The 22,876-nt window shown below is 44.6% G+C and overlaps 1 protein-coding gene and 1 non-coding gene across 2 annotated transcripts in view; one reads left to right on the top strand and one right to left on the bottom strand.

Annotated features, from left to right (window-relative positions):
* Nucleotides 1-22,876, bottom strand: part of Map2k1 (mitogen-activated protein kinase kinase 1) — a 71,875-nt gene that overhangs the window by 36,733 nt on the left and 12,266 nt on the right. The gene's annotated exons all lie outside the window — the stretch shown is intronic.
* Nucleotides 4,756-4,857, top strand: LOC132655040 (U6 spliceosomal RNA). Its single transcript, XR_009592622.1, has one exon. It is a non-coding gene; the product is annotated as a U6 spliceosomal RNA (small nuclear RNA).

The raw sequence follows: 22,876 nt of genomic DNA, 5'->3' as shown, positions 1-22,876 counted from the left end.
CTAATAGCCAAGCCAAGTCTCTCTCTCTCTCTTTCCCCCTCTCCTCCCTCTCTCCAGAGACCAACTGTGATCCACTCAAACCCCCTCATGTGAAAAGCAGCGCAGTGAAATGTGAATTCTGCACCGCGGCTGTCTAACTGTAAACACAGGTTCACAGAGCTACAAGAAGATTATGGGCTTGAGATGGCAATGCATAGAAAAACAACGGTTGTCACTTGAATCCTGGAGACATCAGAAAAGCACAATGAAAGGCTGATCCTCCAGATAAAAACAGCTCTTCCCTCTTCCTCCCTGACCTGCAGAGCCTAATTATAATTACCTTGCCATACTGGGATTTTTCAATTGTAGCTTAACAGTTTCAGTTAAGCAGTAAGGAGAGACCTTAAAGAACACCAAATACATTCAATCCTCATTTTATAGAACAGGAAACTGAGGGCCAGAGAGGACAAGATGCCCACCCTCCCAAGACAGGGTCTTACTTGTGCCTGTAGCTGTCCTGGAACTCATTATATAGACCAGGCTGCCTCCAACTCACAGAGATCTGCCTGCTCCTGCCTCCTAAGTCCTTGGATTAAAGATGTGTGCCACTATGGCCAGCTTATTTAAGTTGTTTTTTTTTGTTGTTGTTGTTTTGTTTTGTTTTTGTTTTTGTTTTTGTTTTTTTTTTGAGACAGTCTCAGGTAGCTCAGGTCGGCCCTGAACTCATTATGTCAAGACTGGCCTAGAACTTCTGATCTTCCTGCCTACACCTCCCAAGTACAGGAATTACACACAAGCATGACACACAATTTTCAAGATCTCACACTTCCCTCTTATAGCTACTGAAGTTAGAAGCTGGCCTAAGGTTGATATATACGTTGTCATGACAAAAGAACTGGGATTCTAAAGCTTCCAGACACAAACCATAAGTGCACATCAGCACAGCCAGCTTGACGAGGCTTGGTGGCTTGGTGGCAGGCTCTGTCTTTGCCAAGAGTGCACTAATAAGAGAGCAAAGAAAAACAACCAGTCATTGTGCTGCAAGGGGATAAGAACCCCCACGTAGGGGACGCCTCACTAGAGAACCAGGGAGCTATCAAGTCTCCCCTAGCCCACGGTATTTGGCAGCAGAAATGAAGCTGCTGCAGGAAGCAGGGAAGAAGAGAGGGCGACGCCCCTTACACACCCTCCACCACTCTCCATCCACTTTTCTGGTTCTCAGTTTCCACACCACAAAGAAAAAGATGCGGGAGAAAGAAAATTGGGAAGGGAAAGCTTTTTGCCTATCTCTGAGCTCCAAGTGTGTCATATCAATAGAACAGCAAGCAATGGATGTGCAGAATAAGGCTGAGAGTCTCAAGTTGAGAGGCTGAAGAGCTCCAGTGGGAGTAAGAAACAAAAAGATGAAGAGAAATAGCTCTATCAGTCTCCAGTCAAACCATGGGTGACTGACTGCAGGTTAGTGGGGCAAAGAGTAGTTAAGGCAGAAAAGAAGCTGGGCATGACAGTCTATTAGGGAAAATGAATCAATCTCAATAAGCACTAAGAGGAAACAGAATTACTGAAATCAGTTATGGTGAAGTATAAAATTAAAATTCCTATATTAATGTTTCCACAACAAATAACTAATGTAGGGGAAATGTACAACTTATTTAGATAGTATGCTTTTTATGAGTGCAGTGAGTGACATGAGCATCAGGGGAAACCATGCTTCAAAGGCTTTTTCAGGGACACGGGAGTGGGTGGCTCCGAGGTTCAGAGCCCTCTCTGTTCTTACAGAGGACACCCATTTGTAATTCCAGCTCCAGGGGGCTCCCACAGGTTTGTTCTTATTCATTTATTTTATTTTTGTGTGTCTAAATGTTTTGCCTGAATGTATGCCCGTGCAACACAAGCATGCCTAGTGCCCAAAGGCTTCCCTAATGCTCACAGAAGGCTGAGGTTTTAGGTAACCAAAATCTACTAGTTTTGTAGTGATAAGGGATTTGAGTTGAACTAAGGAATTGGACTAAGATAAACAGAATTTAGGTAACAAAAAGAATGGAAAGCCAGGTATAGCATTCCACACTATAATCCTAGAAGGTGAAGGTCAATGGCTGCCAAGACATTCAGGCCAGCCTGGGCTACAGAGTTAAAGCCTTGTGTGTTGGGGGGAGGGGAGAGCAGGGGAGAACCAAAAGGGCACTTATTCTGCAGAAAATGATCATAAATAGAATTAATCACCTGGGTTAGGTGGCACATGCTTTTTTATCCTAGCAATTGGCCTACAGAAACTCTGGGAATTTAAGGTCAGCTGGTCTACACTGTAGGCCAGCCAGAGCTACAAAGTGAGACCTTGTTTAAAAGAAGAAAAACAGAAGTTGTGAAAATATATATAATCAAAAAGTAAGTGTTGGGAAAACAGTGCTTAACAGAAAAAATATCTACTGAGCAGTGGTAGTGCATGTCTTTAGTCCTGGCACTTGGAAGGCAGAGGCAGATAAATCTCAGCGTTCAAGGTCAGCCTGGACTACAGAGTGATTCAAGGACAGCCAGTGCTACACAGAGAAACCTTGTCTTGAAAATCTAAAAGAAGCAAGCCATGGTAGCACATGCCTGTAAAACCAGCAGTCGGGGAGGCAGAGGTAGTCGGATTCTATGAGTTCAAGACCAGCCTAGTCTATAAAGTGAGTTCAGGACAGCCAGAGATACACAGAGAAACCTTGTCACAGAAAAGAAAGAAAAAAAAAATCTGAAAGAGAAAGAAAAAAAAAATCAGAGTTAGAACAAATGTTTATCTCCCTTTGAAATCAGGTAGCTTCCAACCAATAAACAAACTTGTACAGAAGCCAAAACAAAAACAAAACAGATTTAATTAAAAAGAAGAGTCATATTCCTATCCTCCTAAGCAAAAATGACAAAAATTTACCCGTGGGAATCCAGCAGGATTCTGCAATCAAACAAATTACCTTCCCACAACATGTTTTTTCAGTCACACTAGGACAGACACACGCATATACTCCTAGAGTGATGGGACCACCCACTCCCAGACACAGGCTGAACAAACTGCCGAACAACACCCTGAGTCAGAGGGTGGCGGCACGCTGCTTCCTGACGACGGTAACAGCCCCGAGTTCCTTCTAACCACGGTAGAAAAAACTAGCACCAATGAAACAATTCCTAAAGGATGACTCTTCTACAGTACAGGAAGGAATTAAAAGTTCTGGGGGAGGGGAAACAAATAAAAAGATGGAAGGACAAAGAGATATGATAATCTGATACAAAGTAAAATTTAGATGCAGGGATGAGCCTCTCAAATACTAGGACAAGGCATACCTATTAATTCATTTGAGACTAGTAACAATTATGGAATCCTTCCATGGTAGGGTCTGGAACACCAAGCTTTGACTTTTCCTCCAAAGCACAAATGAAGAGGCTCCAGTCTTCCAGACAAAACGCCGTGGCTCATCCCGAGACCAGGCACTTCCCTATTAGTGACTTTGTTCCCCAAGGTAAAGGGATTAGGACTCTGCAAAAAGTGATGAGGAACTCCCAGGCTGACACTCTGAGGGAAGAGGATGAACACTGCTGAAACAAGGCTCGCTGGTGGAAGAGATGGAGAAGACGGTGGAGGCCCTAAAGGATCAAAGCTAGTACTCTAGGAAGCCCCAGAACGCTAAACAGGAAGACGTGACTAAGGGCAACCCAGATGAAAACTCCATCGTCTTCCTCACAGAAGCATATGAGCCTGGCTCTGTGGGAAGGTGGAGCTGGTTGTTTCTAAAGAACAAGCTGCCGCACTATCACCTTAGAAATAGTCATTTCCTGTTCTTGAGAATCTGAGTAACGAATCCTTAGCAGCTGGGTGCAGTGCCGCACACCTGTGATCCCAGCACTCAGGGAGGCACAGGCAGTTGGATCTGAGTTCAAGGCCAAGCGGGTCTACAAAATGAGTCCAGGACAGCCAAGGATACACAGAGAAACCCTGTTTCAAAAAACAAAAACAGACAAACAAAGAATTCTTAGAAACTCCCCAAACAAGCCAGGAAGTGTTGGTGGTTCATATGCCGGAGGCAGGATGAGGATGATTCAAGATTAGCCTTGGTTACATAGTAAGTTTGAAGGAGCCCTTGTCTCAAAAAAAAAAAAAAAAAAAAAGAACTCCCTGTGCAAACGTCTGGGGTTTTGAGGTTTGAGTTTTTAAATTTTTATTTATTTCTATGTGAATGGGTGTTTTGCCTGCATATCTGCTGTGCACCACAAGCATGCAGTGCTCACAGAGGCCAGAAGAGGGCACTGGATCTCCTTGAACTACAGTTGGAAAGGGTGTGAACAGCCATGTGGGATGCTGGGAACCAAGCAGCCAGTGCTGTTAACTGCTGGGCTGTTTGTCCAGACCCCAGTGGGGGGGACCAAATTTTGCCTAGAATTCATGCACTGCACCACCACTCCTGGTCTACACAGCTCTCCAGTGAGGGAGAAGGTGCAATGTGACCACATCCTAGACTGCAGACTCCATCAGCAGGCAGCCAGACTCCCAAGGAGAAGATCAACACCAGAGCTCAGAAGTAGCCCGAGGAGACAAACCGTGAGGTGCAATGTGTCTCTAATGGAATGTGGCCAGGCTGAGAGAGTGCTTGCTCAGCATGCTCAAAGGCCTGGGTTTGATCCATATCAAATAAAACGGGCCAAATTCTTAGAGACAGGAGCAGCAAGTGTTAAAGGTTTTCCTTGGCTTCATAGACAGGTCAAGACCAGCCTGGCCTAAGAGAAACACTGTCTCAAAAAACAAAACCAGTGCTCATTTCAGCAGCACATATAATTGGACTGATACAGAGAGGATTAGCATAGCCCCTGCTCAAGGATGACACGCAAATTCCTGAAGCTTCCATATTTTTAACTCTGTGGCTGGCTCTTTGATCACCCCCCCCGGGGGGGGGGACAGTCTTACCAGGCCACAGAGAAAGACAATGCAGCCAGTCCTGATGAGACCTGATAGACTAGGGTCAGATGGAAGGGGAGGAGGACCTCCCCTATCAGTGGACTTGGAGAGGAGCATGGGAGGAGATAAGGGAGGGAGGGTGGGATTGAGAGGGGATGAGGGAGGGGGCTACAGCTGGAATACAAAGTGAATAAATTGTAATAAATAATTTAAACAAAACAAAACAAAACAGGGCTGGACAAATGGCTCAGCATTTAAGAGCACTCACTGTTCTTCCAAAGGACCCAAGTTCGCTTCCCAGCATCAGGTAGCTCAGAACTACCTGTAACTCCAGCACCAGCATATCCAACACCCTCTTCTAGAAAGACAGACAGGCAGGCAGGCAGGCAGACAACACACACACACACACACACACACGCCAAAATTAAATTAAATTAAAATGTATGTGCAATTGTGTTTACTCTGAGAAAGATTCAATTCTCTAGCTCTGTATTCTCCCTTACACACAGAAGCATGTTTGTTACTAAGGAACCCTTGTCCCAGCCTAAAGCTGAGTCACAAGTCTCAACCCTTAGGACAAATCCCCTCTGGGAAACAGTCTAACCCAGCCCACTCTTTATCAGGACCAGCAGTATAAATGTGATTGCTTAGATTCTGGAGTTTTTCAACTAATGATGGAAAATTACTAGTCAGGCCTCCAAGTTAACAGCAACTAGCCTGACAGAAGTCAAATCTACCTGGAAGACAACCTGAGACCCAGAAAAACTAATTATCTGAATCAGACTGGTAAGCTGGGTATGGTGGCACACACCTTTACCCCAGCAGTCAGGAGGCAGAAGCAGACGGATCTCTGTGAATTTGAGGCCAACCTAGTCTAAATAGTGAGTGCCAGACAGTCAGGGATATGTATAGAGACCCTGCCTCAACACCCTCCCCCCAAAAAAACAAACTGGCAAAGAGTTAAGAAAAACAAAAACCACAAACAAACCAACCACATTTTAGCTGGGCTCCAGTTTAGCTCAGAGGTGAAATGGGTACTCAGCACATGTGAGACTAGGAGCTGGAGAGCTGGGTGTGGCACAAAACCAATCCTTGTACGGGGGGGGGGGGGGGGGGGAGAGGCAAGTGAATGTTTGTGAGTTCGAGGCCAGCCTGTTCTACGGAGTGAGTTCCAGGACAGCCAGGGCTGTTACACAGAGAAACTCTGCCTCTGCCTCGAAATAAATAAGTGAATGAATGAATGAATGGCATCAGCTGCCAGTGTTTGCTTCTATCTTCTGAAAGAAAGTGGAAGGTGGGCAAAGAGGTCTGTGCTAATAATCCTATTCATAGCACAGACTATCAAGAGCAGGAAGCAAGCACCTACAGTTCCAAGCTTCTGCTCTGCTCCTGGGCCTAAGCCTAGAAACAGGCAGAGAGTCTAGCAACACATAAGAGAGGACACTGAAGAAGACAACTATTTTACAAAATGAAATAAATAGAAGTCTTCTTTGGGGAGAAGCTGAGAAGCAGCCAGAGAGGAAGGAAAGGATAGACCACAGCAGAAAGCCAAATGTCCTTTAAGCCCAAAGACGCCTCCATGTTAATGTGTCTTTATTGCTGCAGCAGAGAACACCCTCCCCACCCTAGACCTTTAGCACACAGCAGCTTTGTGTATATTTTGGTCTCGCTCTTGTTTGGGGAAAAACAAACAAGGAGGCCAAATTCCATACTTCTTCAAGACACAGCAAAAACAAACAGAAAGGTCACATAAAGGGAAGAGGGATTCCCAAAGACTAACTGTGAGAATGGAAACTTCTAGACTGCTCTGATGCAGAGGAAGACATGGGACAGGAAAAGTGAGTAAACCTCTGGTAACATCCAGCTATCCTATAGCCATGAAAGGGCCAGAAGGACTTCTGGAGCATACATGCAGGACCTATGTGTAAAGGCTGGGAGACAGGGCTGGGGAAGGCCACCTGATCCCTGACCTCCCAAGGCAATATTCTGTGTGCAGTGGATGTGTAAGAGACAGGAAGACAAGCAAAGAGATAAACAACAGGTAACTAAGGCAGGTAGTAAGCAGACAGGTAGGGTATTTTGGTGTTAGCCAAACACAGCCAGCAAACACTCTACTCATAAGGTGAGTCAAAATGCAGAAGGTGAGGTGGGCATAGAGGGCGACAGGCACAATAGAGACGACACCCCACATTCCATCTAAGGTGAAGAAAAGAAAGCAGAGGTCAGAAATGGTAATTTCTAAGTCTTGAGGGACATAGAAAGTGAAAAGAGGTCGGCTTGGTCATCTGTAATTTGCATGTTCCAAGTAGCCAAAGAAAAACTGCATTCAGAAAGTCAAGAGTAGAGGTGAGTCAGACTAGGAAGGACACAATACACCATGGTAAGGAATTGGAGGTGATTTTTCCTAAGCATATAAATAATGGGTGCTCATTATATAAACTTCCAACCAGTCTAGAAAAAAGTAACGTGTTAGCTTCCCTCAGAGAACTGTTAATATTGAGTAGACATTCTCCCAGATTCCTCATGCTGTCTAGCTTTTTTTGCCAACTTGACACAAGCTGGAGTCATCTGAAAAGAGCTAACCTCAACTGAGAAAAGGTCTCCATAAAATCTGGCTTTATGTAGCCTGTAGGATAGTAGTTCTCAAGCTCTGGGTTGAGACTCCTTTTGGGGTCGAAAGAGCCTTTCGTTCACAGGTTGCCTAAGACCATCAGAAAACACAGATATTTACATTACCATTCAAGTAGCTAACTTAGAGTAATGAATATAAATTTACAGTTGCAGGGTCACCACCACAGCATAAGGAACTGTATTAAAGGGTTGTAGCATTAGGAAGGTTGAGAACCACTGCTCTGGAGCATTAGTGATCAGCATTGGGGGGGGGGACAAGCCCATTGTGGCAGGTGACACCTCTGGGCTGTAAGAAGGCAGGGTGATGTGCAGCACAGAAGAGCTGGTCCTGGAGGCATGACTGTGAGTGAGCCACCCCTGGGCGTGACCACGGGAGAACTGGCCATGCCCCTCAACTGGGCAGTGTGGGAGAGCTGGGCCCAAGGGCAAGAGAGTGGATGAGCTAGCTGACCCTGCCCCTCACCAGCTGCAGCACTCAGGAGAGCTGGCTGTGCTCCCTGCCTGGGCAATATTGGTGAGCTGGCCCAGCTGGCATGAGCATGGGCAAGTTACCAGGCAGACCAACTCAGCTATCACCAGACCCAGATCCAGGGCTTTGAGCTGGCCCAGCCCAAAGTCATCTATAAACTGCTGGAATGCATGAAGGGGCTGTCCCTCCGAAACCAAAGCTGCAAGGTCTCCATGACACAGGGCATCAACAAAATATCCAAGAGGAGTCCCAGGGAGTACAGTGTAACAAAAGCCAGAGGCCTTGAACCAGACCAATAACTCACTGCAGTGATCATTTGCAAGAAAAGCTGTTTGGGCAAAAGAGTATACTGTGTGACATACACTGTGACACACTACAACTTCTATGGCTAGACTTTTTTGGTTTGTTTTCTTTTGGGGAGAGGTTGTAAGGGCAGAAGGCAGATATGGAGGAATGAGGAGATGAGTAAACTGGCGTGTATGATATGAAATTCACACTGAATCAAAAAGTTAAAAAGGAACAAAGAAAGCAGACTGAGCAAGCCATGAGGAGCAATCTAGTAAGCAGTACCCTTCCATGACCTCTGTATCAGCTCTTGCCTCCAGATTCCCACCCTGCTTGATTTCCTGTCATGACTTCCTCAGTAAATAACTATTACCTAGAAGTATAAGCAAAATAAAGTCTCTCCTCTGTAAGTTTCTTTTGGTCATGAGCTTTCATCACATCAGTAAACTGTAACTAAGACACTCCTCCTAAGTCCATTTCTATCTGTTTTCCAGATAGGCTCTCCAGCAGTCTAGAGTAGCCTCAAATTTTCTTTTTATGCAAAAAGACCTTGAATTCTTTTTGTTGTTGTTGGCAGCAACAGTTTATTTTCTCCCCTCAAAAGACCAACTACAACCAAATGAAGTGAATATAACCTCACGATTTTGTATATATAATTAAATCAGCTTTGAACTGGATCATAGGCCCTTTGAACTCCCAGTCCAAGCAGCTTGCATCTTAACAGGCAGCACTCTATTAGAGCGGCAACTGGGCTCATGACACTCAACCCAGGGTTCAACCTCCTCTGTAGTTTTAGCCTTTATCCGTAAAGTAGGCTTAATCTCCCACCACAGCCACTCTGCTTCCTGTCACAATGCTACTTTCCCTGGACACACAGAGAATCCTTATCCTTCTCATACTCTGTCACTTTGTGGGGCTGGTGCGTGCCACCTTTCTTGCAATAAATTCAGTGAGTTTTAAGAATATTCATTATGTTTTAGGCAGCTTATCAGCACTGAAAGGACCTTGGACTCTCTGATCTTCTGGCATCCACCCACAAAGTACTGGAATTAGAGATGTGTACTACCACATCTAGCTCTAGTGTATTTTATACATATGAGGTTATAATATACATTTTATTATTCAATAACAAACTGGTTTGGTTTTGGTGAGATTTTGTGCGTGTTTTTGGTTGTTTTGTTTGAGATACAGTTTCTATAACCCATGCTGGCCTCAAACTCAGGGCAATCCCTCTGCCTCAGCCTCCAGAGTGCTGGTACAAGAACAAATTCTAAAGTAAGAAAGTAAAATGAGTTTTGTATTGAGAGCCAGGGGTCTAACAGGAAGGAGGATGGAATTTACAGGGCAGGGAACTTAGAGACAAGGAGAACGCACAGTACCTGTGGACAGTGACAATGATATGGGACAAATTAAAGTTAGCTGGTACACTGTATAAACATCTGAACAGGAGAGAGAGAGAGAGAGTAACAGTGAGACCACATTTCTGGCAAATGAGGAGCCAGCTTTGTGGTAGGGGGTTGTTGTATAATGAACAACTCGGCTGGACTTTGTCCTCTGTGGGAGGCAGCCTGTACACCATGCAATTCCTGAGTAATTGGTGTGTCCGTTCTTCATGGTACGCCCTAGGGATAACTGACTCCTAGTGGGTCCCTAGACCATCTACTGAAGAGATAAAAAAAAAAAAAAGGAAGGGGCTGGAGAGATGGCTCAGAGGTAAAGAGTACCAGCTGCTCTTCCAGAGGTCCTGAGTTCTATTCCTAGCAACCATATGGTGGCTCATAACTATCTATAGTGAGATCTGGTGCCCTCTTACGGCCTGCAAGCCTACATGCAGATGGAACATTGTATACATAAGTGAATAAATAAATCTTAATTAAAAAAGATAGAGAGAAAGGTTGGCCATAGTAGAAAGGCTAAGCATACAACTAATTAACTGGGCTTTGAAACAAGTGTTATCAGCAAAATTTGCAGAGAATGTAGGAGGCTGAAGACTGAATTTTATCACAGGGCCAGTGATTAAGCTAACACTGCAAAGAACCCCAGACACCAAGACTTGGGTATGTGGTGTGTGTGTGTGTGTGTGTGTGTGTGTGTGTGTGTGTACACATATAGAGGAGCACAAGGAGAGGACACTAGTGCTTTTTTGCAGCTCTCCCAAGCCTCTCTCTTTGTGTCTCTTCTTTTGAATGATCTTGATTATTACACTTTTCATGTAATAAATTGTAATTAGAATAGCAATCAGTACTTCCTGGCATTCTATAATTACTCCAGCATATTCTGGAACCTGAGAAGGTAATGAGAACCGTGGATTCGTAGCTACTTCGTCAGAAGTGCAAGCAGCCTGGCAGTGTCTAAAATAAGAGCAGTCTTGAAAAAGACTATGCCCTTAACCAGTCCAGTGTGACCTAAATCGTCTAAGTTAGTTCCCAAAGTTACCATAGGGGCAGGAGGATTCTAAATCTACTCTTGGAACCAGCCGAGAGCTACAGGCTTACAAGTAGCAGACACACTAACAAAGTAGTGTACCTGACACAGTAGGCCAGGAATTGGTAACAAAGGCCTGAGGCAAATATGAAAGGGGAAGGCAAGAAGGCAACGAGCAACGAGCAACCCGGCGGGCAGCTGGGCGGCTGAGAAAAGAGCTCTCTAGCGGTGAGCAGAACAATGCTGCCCTGTGGCGTGGGGGCTGCTATGAGCATGAGAATGGGTAGGAATGTGTTCTGAACGAATACTTAGGTAAATGCACTAGAGAGGTGATTTTCCAGAAGCTGTACACCTATCTAGCTTCTTGGATTCTAAATTACAACTAATGTAGATGCTCAGAGGCAATTAAAAGATAGACCTAGCTGGGCATGGTGGTACACACCTGTAATCCTAGCACTTGGGAGATGGATCTACTGGTCTACAGAGTGAGTTCCAGGACAGCCAGGGCTACACAAGAGAAACCCTCTCTCAAAAAAACAAAACAAGACAGAAGAAAGACCACTAGGGAGGTGAGAACGCAGCAGTGATTGAGATTACAAAGCAAAAGACAACAGTCCACTGCATAGCATTAGCTGTGGGACAAGCTGGTCACTCCAAAGTCAGCACACCTTGCACTCTCAGGACCTGGGTCACTCTGGGTCTGCCCAGGTTAGAGAAGAACCACATTCTCAGAGCAGAGACCTGCCTGTTCTCTACACTTCACTTTCTTTTCTTCCAAAAGAGAAGGGTCCAATTTACCCACGGGTTTGCCACATCCTGCCTCTCCACGGCTTCCTGGGTGGCACCTGGCTATTCTGAGAGGAGCATTAACTCTTTCAGGACTTAGAAATGGCTAACTGCCACATGAGAAAATGATGAGTAAGAGTGGTAAGAAACTAGTCCAAGCAGCACAATTACTGAGGGCAGTATTGTTTTATTTTTGAGATAGGGCTTGCAATGTAGCCCAGACTGGCCTGAAACTGCCAACCCACCTGCCTCAGCTTCCTGAATGCTGGGATTACAAGACTGTCCTACCAAATCTGGTTAGAGGAAGATTGGCTGAAGGGGGGGGGAATAAGGGGTAAGGAGGTGTTGTTGGGTTTTTGGTTGTTTTGTTTTTTCTTTTCTTTTCTTTTTTCTTTTTTTGAAGGAGCATTTTTTCTTTGTTTGGTTGGTTTGGTTTGGGTTTTTGAGACATGGTTTCTCTGTGTAGACTTGGCTGTCCTGGAACTCTGTAAACCTGGCTGGCCTCAAACTCACAGAGATCCACCTGCCTCTGCCTCTCAAGTGTTGGTATTAAAGGGTTTTGTCAACACTGCCTGGTTTAGGAAGAAGGGTTTGTTTGTTTGTTTTGGGTTTTGTTGTTTTGTGGGTTTTTTGTTTTTGAGACAGGGTTTCTCTGTGTAGCCTTGGCTATCCTGGACTCACTTTGTAGACCAGGCTGGCCTCAAACTCACAGAGATCTGCCTGCCTCCGCCCCACCAAGCCCAGCTAAGAGGAAGTTTTTTGTTTTGTTTTTAATCAAGAAATCTAGATCTGGGCATGGCAGCTCATCATTCATGGTAGCTCAACCAGTCAAGGAGCTGAGGCAGGAAAACTGGCATAAGCTTAAGACCAGCCTGGGCTATAAAGCTGAATTTCAGACCAGCCAGGAATACAGCAAGACCCTGTCAATAATAATAATACCAACAATAATTAAAAATTTAAAAAACAGGAGCTGGAGAGATGGCTAAAAGATTAAGAACACTGGCTGTTCTTCCAGAGGTCCTGAATTCAATTCCCAGCAACCACATGGTGGCTTACAACCATCTATAGTGAGATCTGATGCCCTCTTCTGGTGTGTATGGCAGAATACCGGATGGATGGATGGATGGATGGATGGATGGATAGATAGATAGACAGACAGAGCTTTCAAAAAAATTTAAACAAAAGCTGGGCAATGGTGGCATAAAACTTCAATCCTAGCACTCAGGAGGCAGAGGCAGGTAAATCTCTGAATCCAAAGCCAGCCTGGTCTACAGAGTGAGTTCCAGCATAGCCAGGGCTACACAGAAAAATCCTATCTTAGAAAAAAAAAAAAAAAAAACAAAGGAAAAAAACCCAAAAAAAACAAAAAACCAATACAAGGAAGTTAATTCACTCTGGGCTGGGTGTTACGTTGTTGTTCAGGCAATTCAACTGGCCTGCCCTCAGGGACCTTTAGGGTCCTGACAAAGTCACCACCTGCCTTCTATGTCATCACCTGGCCCAGGTGCTCCAGATAGAACCCATCTGCCACTCCCACCTACTCTCTCTCTGCTTTGGTTTCTTTCCCCTTCCCTCCTCTCTGACTTTTTTTTTGGGGGGGGGGGGGGCGGAGCTCTTTCTCCTCTAACTCCTCTTCCCTTTCCCTCCCCCAAATAAATCTATTCATTTCTGGATCTGTTGAGTGCATGGCATTTTTAAATATATCCTAATACTGGGGCCTTTAGCATGAACAAAGATCTACCTTTATTCCATTCTTTATCATAGAGCTTTCCCGTTCTTAAGACAGCAGTGAAGGGCAGGCAGTAGGCCAGAACAGAAAGCAAGAGCCCTGCTCTCAGAGAAGGCAGGAGCCCCGGGTTCAGGTCTTCACCAATTCCCATCCCAAGTAAGCTGCTCAGTCTCTCTGGCATTGGTCTCTTTGAGCCCACACATGAGAAGGAAGCTGAACCATTATAAGTGTTTTCACCTCTAACATTTTAAAGGCAGATGTCAATACTAGGGGAGAAGGAATTAAAGGTGTTAATGAGAAAAAGATGATTAATTTAATTTTGGACCCAGAAACGGCCTGGCTCAGAAAGTTAACCTGACCAGTCTCAATTTATTAAGGGGGTAGGAGGTTTGGTGGGAACCACAGCCACCCCATGAGCTTAAGCTGTTCCTAAATGAGTGCTGCTGAGGTGTGCTCTAGCTGGTGTTAAAGCAACTTACCGGCAGCATGAAATCACACCACCAAAACTGTGTTGCTGCAAAAACTTAACTTTCCCTCAACTGTGATTTGCAGAGAGGGTGCAAAGCTGAGAATACTGTGTCTGTGGCCATCTGTCCTATCCTAGTCCCCAGAGAGGCATGAGGGGGAGTGTGAAAAGCCACCAGGTGCCTTGTAAATTCAGCCACCATGTCACATATCCATCATGAGCACAGCATTTACAGGTTGCTAGGGAGAGCTGAAAGCATGGCATTCTAAAAAGGCTTGCCAATCCATTCAGCCTCTCAAGCCTTCATTGAACCTCCCTCCATGACAGGCACAGGGCTGAGAGCACAACATAAAACAATATAATGTCACCGCCAGTATATGCTTGCTAAATGTTTCCTAGTCTGGGCTGGGAAGGGGCTGTCTGCTGAAGAGCAGGAAACAGAACTCAATGGCCTGTGTGACATGCACAAGTCCTGCAACAGGAAACTGCTTCCCTGCCCATCAAGTAGAGAGGGCACATCCCATGCCATAGGATTTCATAAGGGAACAAACAGACATGAAAACAAGAGCGAGCACACTGAATCTAACAGCACAAATGCTATATAAGACAAAACCAGCAACCACTAATAAAGCTAAAGTTGGACCTCAGAGACTATCAGATGTGCCCTTTACCACCATAGTCTCTACCCTGTCTTGATTCCATGTCAGCTCTTGTTTAGTCATCAGCACGACTTCCAAATCAGATCCCAAGAGCTTCCGTTGGCTCTGAAAAGTCCCCAAAGGCCCAAGTGTAAGAGGTATAGCCTTCACCCTGAGTTGTATTGGAAGGTGATGGGGGCATGGAGCTAGGTACTAACCCACATCATGGAAGGTGCCCACAAGGGGACCTGTCAGGCCCCATTCTCTTCCTTTTCTCTTTTATTTTTTCTTATAACGAAGGGAGCAGTTTTACTCTAATATGCGCTGCCATCATGATGTAGTGCCTAATCAAGGCCCAAATCAATGGCAGCAATCAATGGATGGGAACCTCAATACCACAAACCTCCTTCTCGCCTCCCTCCTCTATCTCCCCTTCCTGCTCCCTCTTTTCCCTTTCTCTTGTGGGATGAGGGGACCAGGTCTTGCTCTATAGGCCAGGCTGACCTCAATCTCTCAATTTTTCTGACTCCACCTTCTGAATACCCAGTCCCAGTCTCTTTTTTTTTTTTTTTTTTAATGATCTGATTTTCTCGGAATTTTGTTATGGGGAAGGAAGTTGACACAGACAATAGGGGATGTGTTATACAATGAGGGCAAAGAAGACAAGCCTGCCCTAGCTCAACAAGTAAAGGTGCTTGCTGCAAGCCTGACCGTCGGATTTCCACCCCGGGTACATATGGGAGAGGGAAAGAGCAAACAGTCCTCTGACCTATACACACACTGTAGGTCACATACACCTGTACATATGTACACGCACACGCACGCATACACATACACACACACACCACATAAATAAACGCAGTTTGTTTTTGTTTCAACATGATGATCCAGAGGCAATGAGATGGCTCAATGAGTAAAAGCATTTGTCACGCAAGCATAATAACCTGAGTTAAATCCTCAGAACCCCCTGAAAGTCGGATTCAGTAGCTCATCGTATCTGTAATCTCAGCCAGCACTCCTACTGTGAGGTAGAAAACAAGAAACAAGAGACAAGAAAATCTCCCAGAAGTCCATGGGCCAGCTAGCCTGGAGTATACAGAACAGACTCCTAAAAGCTGCTCCCGACCTCTAATGTAGATTGTGACATGCAAGCCTACACTGACACACATCACACACACAGAGAATCATTAGCCCAGACTTCCCCAAGTCAGAGTGGACTGGACGGACTGAGGTGTGAAGGGTAGGAGGGGTGAAAGAAAGGTCTTCAATGGACCTACTGAAGAGGTGACCTACACTTTACTCTGACATAGATTTGGGTTTCAACACTCACTGAGGACTCAAAGGGACTCCCCAGTGAAGACAGTATGGGCAGGGGTCAGAGAAACATGTTTAGATGAACCTTCTGCTGATCTCCACCAGCTGGCTTCAGTCACTGGGATATCATCTCCCAGTTCACAAGGGCCAGTGACTGCCCCTCCTTACTACACCTCCCCAACCGGGTCACACATCCACGCAAAGCCCAGGAAATCCTCCTTAAACTGAAGAAAAAAGCTAAGCTTCCTGGTGGTGTCGGACAGGCAGATGGCCAGCCAGCAGGGCCGGGAGGAGTCTATATTAGGACGCACTAGGCAGTTGTTTCCTAGGCACCTTTTGCAGACTCCTGTTTCACTGAAAATAATTCGTCTGCTTCCTGCACATCACAAAAAATTGCAAGAATGTCCGGTGTTGTCTCTATTCCGAATCTGTGTGGATAAAGAACAGCTGAAGAGTTCTAGCATTAGAGGCTCTCTGAAAGGTGAGAATTTTCTCTCGGCTCACCTCAAAGAGAGTAAAGGCCCTAGGCTGGGGTCTAGTCCTGCCCATTACCATCATTCCTGTTAATCACACAACACTGTCTACTCCACAAGAGTATAGGAATCCTTTCTGTTGGGACATGTTTTACCTCATTTTACAGATGCGGAAACAGACTCAGGGAGGTGAAGGCACATGCATAAGAGCACAAAGAGAGTAAAAAGCAGAATCACAATTCAGACTTAAGTTGGCTGATGCCAACCCTTTCTGCTGTACAGCACTAGCAGAGGCTGTGCCGCTCAGAACGAAGATTCAAAATAGAATTGCTATGTGCACGCCAACTTCTCCTAACCCTTCTTTCTAGACCCAGATTCTTTTTCTGCCAAACAACAGGACCACAAAAGGACATCTCTAAGGTTCCTTCCATGAATAAAATTTAATCTACCTACTTGAAACCTAAAAATATGCTGCATGGTGGCCCATCTGGTCTACACCCTAAGACACAAAGCCATTACTGTCACCACCACTCTAGAGAAGCAGCCTGGGCACAGAATGGTCAAGTGTCAGGCTAACAGCTATACCAGGGAAGAAGCTCAAAGCACACACTTTACATATACAGTACCTCCATTCCAAAGCCCTAAGGTGAAGATTGAAGGCTGAAGACTTTTAGATCCCTTGAAAAATGGTTAGTCTCTGAATTCAGATGAACCAGAGAAGTGATGGCCCATCCCTAATCCTTTTAGGATGCTGGACTTTGCGCTGAACAGTCTGCACCACATGAGCACCACAGAGTTAAGTATGGAATCCTCCTCACACCAAAATTCTCAGCCCATCTTAAGTGTCTAGAAATTAGACAAACCAAACTTCCCAAAACAATGGTCCTCTAGATACTCTGCTTCCTCCCCGCATCATCTGGCCAGATGTCAGAGCTCCTGGAGACCCTTTCCAGCTGTTTCCACCATCATTAATGTCCTGTCTCTTCCTGTCCTTGCACTCCAAGAAGACACTTTTCCAGATACTTTCTATTATTCCAATGTCTGCACTCTAATCACTCTGAACAGATTCCTACATTGGGCTTTAACATTTAAGAAGAAACATAAACTTTAATTTCTCAGTTTCTAAAGGGTAATTTTCTAAACCCTGAGTCTGTTAATCACACTGATGTCTTAAAAATATTATCTCCATACAATGCCTCCTTTTTCACTCCCACATGCCCATCCCCCAAATGCAAGCACATGCTCTTCAGATTGCCATTTAGACACTGGAGAGTATAATTTAAATGTCTTTAATAGCTTGACTCCGAGGATATTTATACATGATTCTTCAGTTTACTTTAGAGCTATGAACTAAAAGAAGCCTCTACTCAACTCAGAGACTAAATAGGCAGATGCATAGATGGCAAATATTGACACATAATTCAGATAAGAATTCAATGCATTTTTCAAAAAAAAAATTTTTTTGGTGAGACATGTTCTCACTATGTAGCCTTGGCTGGCTATCATGATACTTAGACCAGGCTGGCCATAAAATAACAGAAGATCCACCTGCCTCTGCCTCCCAAGTGCTGAGATTAAAAGCATGCACCACCACACCCAGCCCCATTTTTCAGTTTTCATCTGAAGTCCTTTTAGGGTCAGGCATGGTGACACACACCTTTAGTCCCAGCACTTAGGAAGAGGCAGGTTAATCAGAGCTTCATAGTGAGTCCCTGTCAAAAGAAAAAAGGAAGGAGGGAAGGAGAGAGGGAGGAAGTCTTTTTAGTCTATCTTACAAGCCAGTTCCTAGAATATCAGATATGCACCCAGTATCAGTTAAAAGAACATTAATGGGGCTGGAGAGATGGCTCAGAGATTAAGAGCACTGGCTGCTCTTCCAAACGTCCTGAGTTCAATTCCCAGGAAGCACATGGTGCCTCATAACCATCTATAATGAGATCTGGTGCCCTTTCTGTGAGGGTCTACATGCAGACAGAACATTGTATACATAATAAATAAATAAAACTTTAAAAAAAAAAAAGGGGAACATTAAGTATCTTTATCCTTAACTAAATTAGAAGCCCACTGTAATTTTGGAGCTAGGTGTGGTGGTACATGCCTACAATCCCAGTACCAGGTAGACAGAGGCAGGAGAATTAAAAGAAAAAAATATCCATTGTCTTTCTGGTGAGAATCTAAATCTATCTGACCCACATGTACGTTGACAGCAAAGAGCAGGCAGCTGCTAGCATCTGAGGCAGACAAACCTCTGTCATTCGAACGTTTGGAAGACACATGGTTAGCAGCTGCAAGTTCAATTACAAAGTGCCTGGAAGGAAGGCAGAGAAGGAAGCAGAGGGATCCAAGTGCCACTTCATACATTAAGCGTGGAATTCCTTTCCAACCAACATCTTTCATTTCCTTGGGGGAAGCCAACGGGATATGGCCTTTGAACTTGAGAGAAAAGCTTCAGAAGAAAGAATGTAGCTACAGCCTGAGTGAAGCTGGAGGCATAGAAAAGTCACTCCTTTTTTATCTCTCTATTCTATGACGTGTTTTAAGGGGTAATGGAGGGCATAAGAGACTCCACTGTGCAGCCAGGCTGATGGCATGGATTAAGTGTTGCCTCCTTTTTCATCCCTCATTTTATCCTTTAAGCGGAGGGGCATGAATTAACTAAGGGATAAGACTGACTTTTAGACCAGCACCCACAAACATTATGCAATGATAGAAATGATCCATATGTATGCTACCCAATACAGTTGCCACAGTGGCCATTTAAATTTAAAGGCTTTTAAAGGTGACTAGTGCAGCTGAGAAAAACTGGTATTTAAACTGTAATGGATTTCAGTTAACTTAGATATAAGTAGCTCTATATGGGTAATGTCTCGCTTTGAAAAGTACAAAATCCTCCTGTGCTTTACACAGTAGAGTGGGAAATGATGCTGGTCTAGGCCCACCTAGGCTCTAAACCCAGATCCACAACTTACCAGTTACACAAGCTTATGAAATCACTCAGCTTCCCTGAGCTTCACATCCGATATTGGTATAATGGACTCCTATGACCGTTCCTGTAGACTGTCAGTGACTACAGAGACCAAAAGGCCCCCCCGTGTGCCAGCTGTCCCTCCAGTTCCCCTTTAGTCTTGACTCCATCTACCCTCCTTCCTGCATGCATCACTTTTATTACCTTGTAGACTGAAAGCTTTGGTCTCACACATAGCCTTGTCCATTAGGAAAGCAGGAGCTGTTCCAGGACCCCAGCTGTTCCCCCCCAGTGGTGGGCAAGCCTCTGGTAATGCAAAAGCTCAGTGCCTCCGGAACCACTGACTTCCGCTCACCCTCTGTCACCTCTGCTCACATGGTCAGGCGATTTACACTCCTCCTGTGACTGTAACCAAGCTGAAACATGACTCAATGCAACTGGAACACCTGTTGCTTGTTCTGGTACTTTCCTAACTCTCTCCCCTTCTCTTCCCCTGCCTAGGATGACATACTGTTTTTTTATATGAAAATTCCTTAGGACTGTTTTCTAATTACCACACTCTGAAACGGGAATGCGACAAATTCCATTTATGGTTAACCTAGGAGTAACTTAGTTACCAAAACTAAATAAGACAAGAGACTGTTGTAAAAGAAATGCTCCAGTATAAGAATAATAAAAGTAGCTCAGCAGTGGTGGGAGCGCACACATTTGCTCCCAGCACTCAGGAGGCAGAGGCAGGTAGATCTCTGAGTTTAAGTCCAGCCTGGTCTACAAAGTGAGTCCAGGACAGCCAGAGCTACACTGAGAAACCCTGTCTCAAAAATCAAAACAAACAACAACAAAAAGAATAATAAAAGTGCTAAAGTCTCTACATTAATGTGATGTGGTAAGAAGCCTAGCCCAGGCAGCCCATTGGTCCTTCCTGAAACGGAGGCACCAGCCAGCCTGTGGCTTCAAGGACTAAGCTGTTACAGTTATTACACTGATGCATGTGTCTGTGTGTAGACATGTGCCACTGGACAAGGTGTAGACAGAGGCTGGTTCTCACCTTCCACCATACGGATCCCAGGGTCATCAAGCAAGGCAGGTGCCCGGAAACCGCTAAAACATCTTGCCAGCCCTCAATGACAAAGGTTTATTAGTAGACACAAATGAGTCAGAGAAACACAGAAATTTTCTCCAACAGTAGTAATTATTGGGATATTAAGAGGCTCTTCCCTTCCTGTCTCCCTAAAGCCATAAAGCTCAAAAAGGCAGGACTTGTGTGTGAATCTGAATAAGCCATTATACAAACATTCAGCTGGAATTTCTGTTAAGATTCTGAAGTCTCATCGGACAAGGAGACTCTCTGAGGGGCTGTTTACCAGAGGGAAGTACAAAGGCAAAGAGGACAAAGAACTTCAACTCCGGACTCACTGTGGTGAAGCTCTTTCATTTTATTTTGTTTTATTTTGTAGTCCTGGTATCAAACCTAGTATCTCATATGATCTACCGTAACTCAGTAAAAAAGGAAATGGAATCACCCTGGATCCACACAAAACTCTAAGGACAACAAAGATAGTCTAGTTGGCCAGGCTTGTCCCTTAAACTCCCTGGGTCTGGAGCCCGGGCAGATTAGTCACTCTGCTAGCTTCTTTCTGAAAGGGGAATGCACCTAAGTGTATCTGAGGTACTGAAATTTTCTTGTGAATAGTTAGAGTCAGTAAGTCAGTTTCAGAATGGCGTCCATCTCAAGGGGACCACTGCCTCTACTTCTACAACTAACCTTCCAACAGGCTTGTCCCCTGTACCATTTTCTTCTCTTTTTTTTTTTATTTTATTTTATTTTATTTTATTTTATTTTATTTTATTTAAAGTCCCAGGCTTTGGCTGGCCTGGAACTTGTTAGGTAGAGTAGGCTGGCTTTGAACTCACACAGAACAGACTGCTGAGATTAAAGACATGGAATACCATGACTGGCTCTCAAATTTTCTTATTGTTACATTTACACTTTCTGAAAGACTGACATTATTGCTTGAAAACACTTTTGGATAAAGTTACCAAATATCAGCACTGGGGAAACTTGGCAACTTTCCAAGCCATTGAGTGTCTGAAATCATGCACTATATCCACAAGACAGTTAAAAGTCCACTATCTCCCACCTCAGCCCTGGGGGTGTAGCAGCCCCTCCCCTCCTTGGTTAAAGTACCAGGCTCCAGCATGAGGAGTCGCGGGCTCATCTGTTCCAGCAATCTCTCCTATAGAGCTTGTTAGCTAAAAGAACAGATGCGTCCCTGCAGGACATCCTCTGGAAGCCTCATCCATGATACTCCTGAGACACAAGAGCTGGCCCTGAGAGCAACCACGACTGTGGATGGGAAAGCTGAGTCTTGCAGACAACACCAATCAATCCAAAACTGTATATACAGTCAATCAAAGGTAATACACTTAACAAAGCATACACATGAACACTTCATCCAACTTTAACTACAACTGATTTTTTAAAAACAAATTAAAATGCTCAATTATAATAGCATCAAATATTAACTAAGGACATGAGAACATTACTCAAAAGAAAATCAGATCAGAACGAGAAAGCCAAAACACAAGAACACCTGGTAAGATACCCTGTGAAAATACTGTTTTCTTTAACCCCATCAACTTAAGAAGAAAAAAAAAAAAGGACTATCCAAACTATTTAAAAAATAAAATAAAGTAAGTCAAAATACCACAAAAAACAAGTAAATGTAAGCAAAGGAGTAAATAACATTTAATAAAGTCCAGTAAAACACTAGAACACACGGTGGAAAAAAATTAACTTCAGCTGATACCTCTCTCCAATACACTAATCCCACATGGGACAGATGGAGAGCAAAAAGGAAGCCACATACTCCAGCCGATTTGGAGAAGCAGCAAATTTCTAATGCTGATGAAAAGTAGGCTATCCTGTACACATGGCATACTTGTGAAGGTTAAAAAAATTTAGAAAACTTGACAATCAAAGCACAAGCCAGGCACTGTGTGGCACATGCCTGATATCCCAGCCTTTGGCAGCCTAGGTAAGGTGATCTACCCTTGGTGGCCAATCTGGGCTGCAAGATCCTATCTCAAAAAAATATATAAAATAAAATCAGAAAAGGTTGGGGGCTGAATGTGACTTGTCCAAATGTTCAGCTGGTAAAACAGCACAACCCCAACCTACCTCTCCAGCTTCATCTCCCGTGACCTGCTGGGGTGACTGTTGAAGAGCTGGCCGCCTTGTCCCTCCAGACACTTCTCCAGCTTCCCTCTGCTGTGAACTGCTCTTCTAGCTCTTCCTGCCACGCCCCTCCCCCATTCCCATGGAAATACTAGCTATCCTTCAAGACCCAGTTCAAATGTCATCACCTCAGGGACAGCAGCTCCTCATCTCCCGGATGGCGGGTTGGTCCTCCTCGCAGGGAGGACTGCTACACGGCTGTCTTTGTACTCTTTGGGGGTACTTTTCTTACTCTGCAGCCATTTTCCCCCCTGCAGTCACCTCCTTTCCTTTCCATATTGCACCTGAAGACCTTAGAGGCAGAGTCTCTTACCCGTCTGAGTTACCTACAGGCAGCTCCCAGCACAGAAGATCCAGTAAGAACCCAGTAAGTACTAAACTAATATGAAAAGCAGAAAATAATTCCATCTCAAAAATATGGTGAATAAACGGGACAGTGGTGGCTTTCCACTCTAATCCCAGGACTCGGAGGCAGAAGCAATTGGAACTCTGTGAGTTCGAGGCCAGCCTGGTCTACAGACGGAGTTCAGGATCACCAAGGCTACACAGAAAGACCCT

The sequence above is a fragment of the Meriones unguiculatus genome, chromosome 6, assembly GCF_030254825.1.
Source record: "Meriones unguiculatus strain TT.TT164.6M chromosome 6, Bangor_MerUng_6.1, whole genome shotgun sequence".
Taxonomy (NCBI): Eukaryota; Metazoa; Chordata; class Mammalia; order Rodentia; family Muridae; genus Meriones; species Meriones unguiculatus.
The sequence above is the reverse complement of the archived record's forward strand: the minus strand, read 5'-3'. Positions and strand labels throughout refer to the sequence as shown.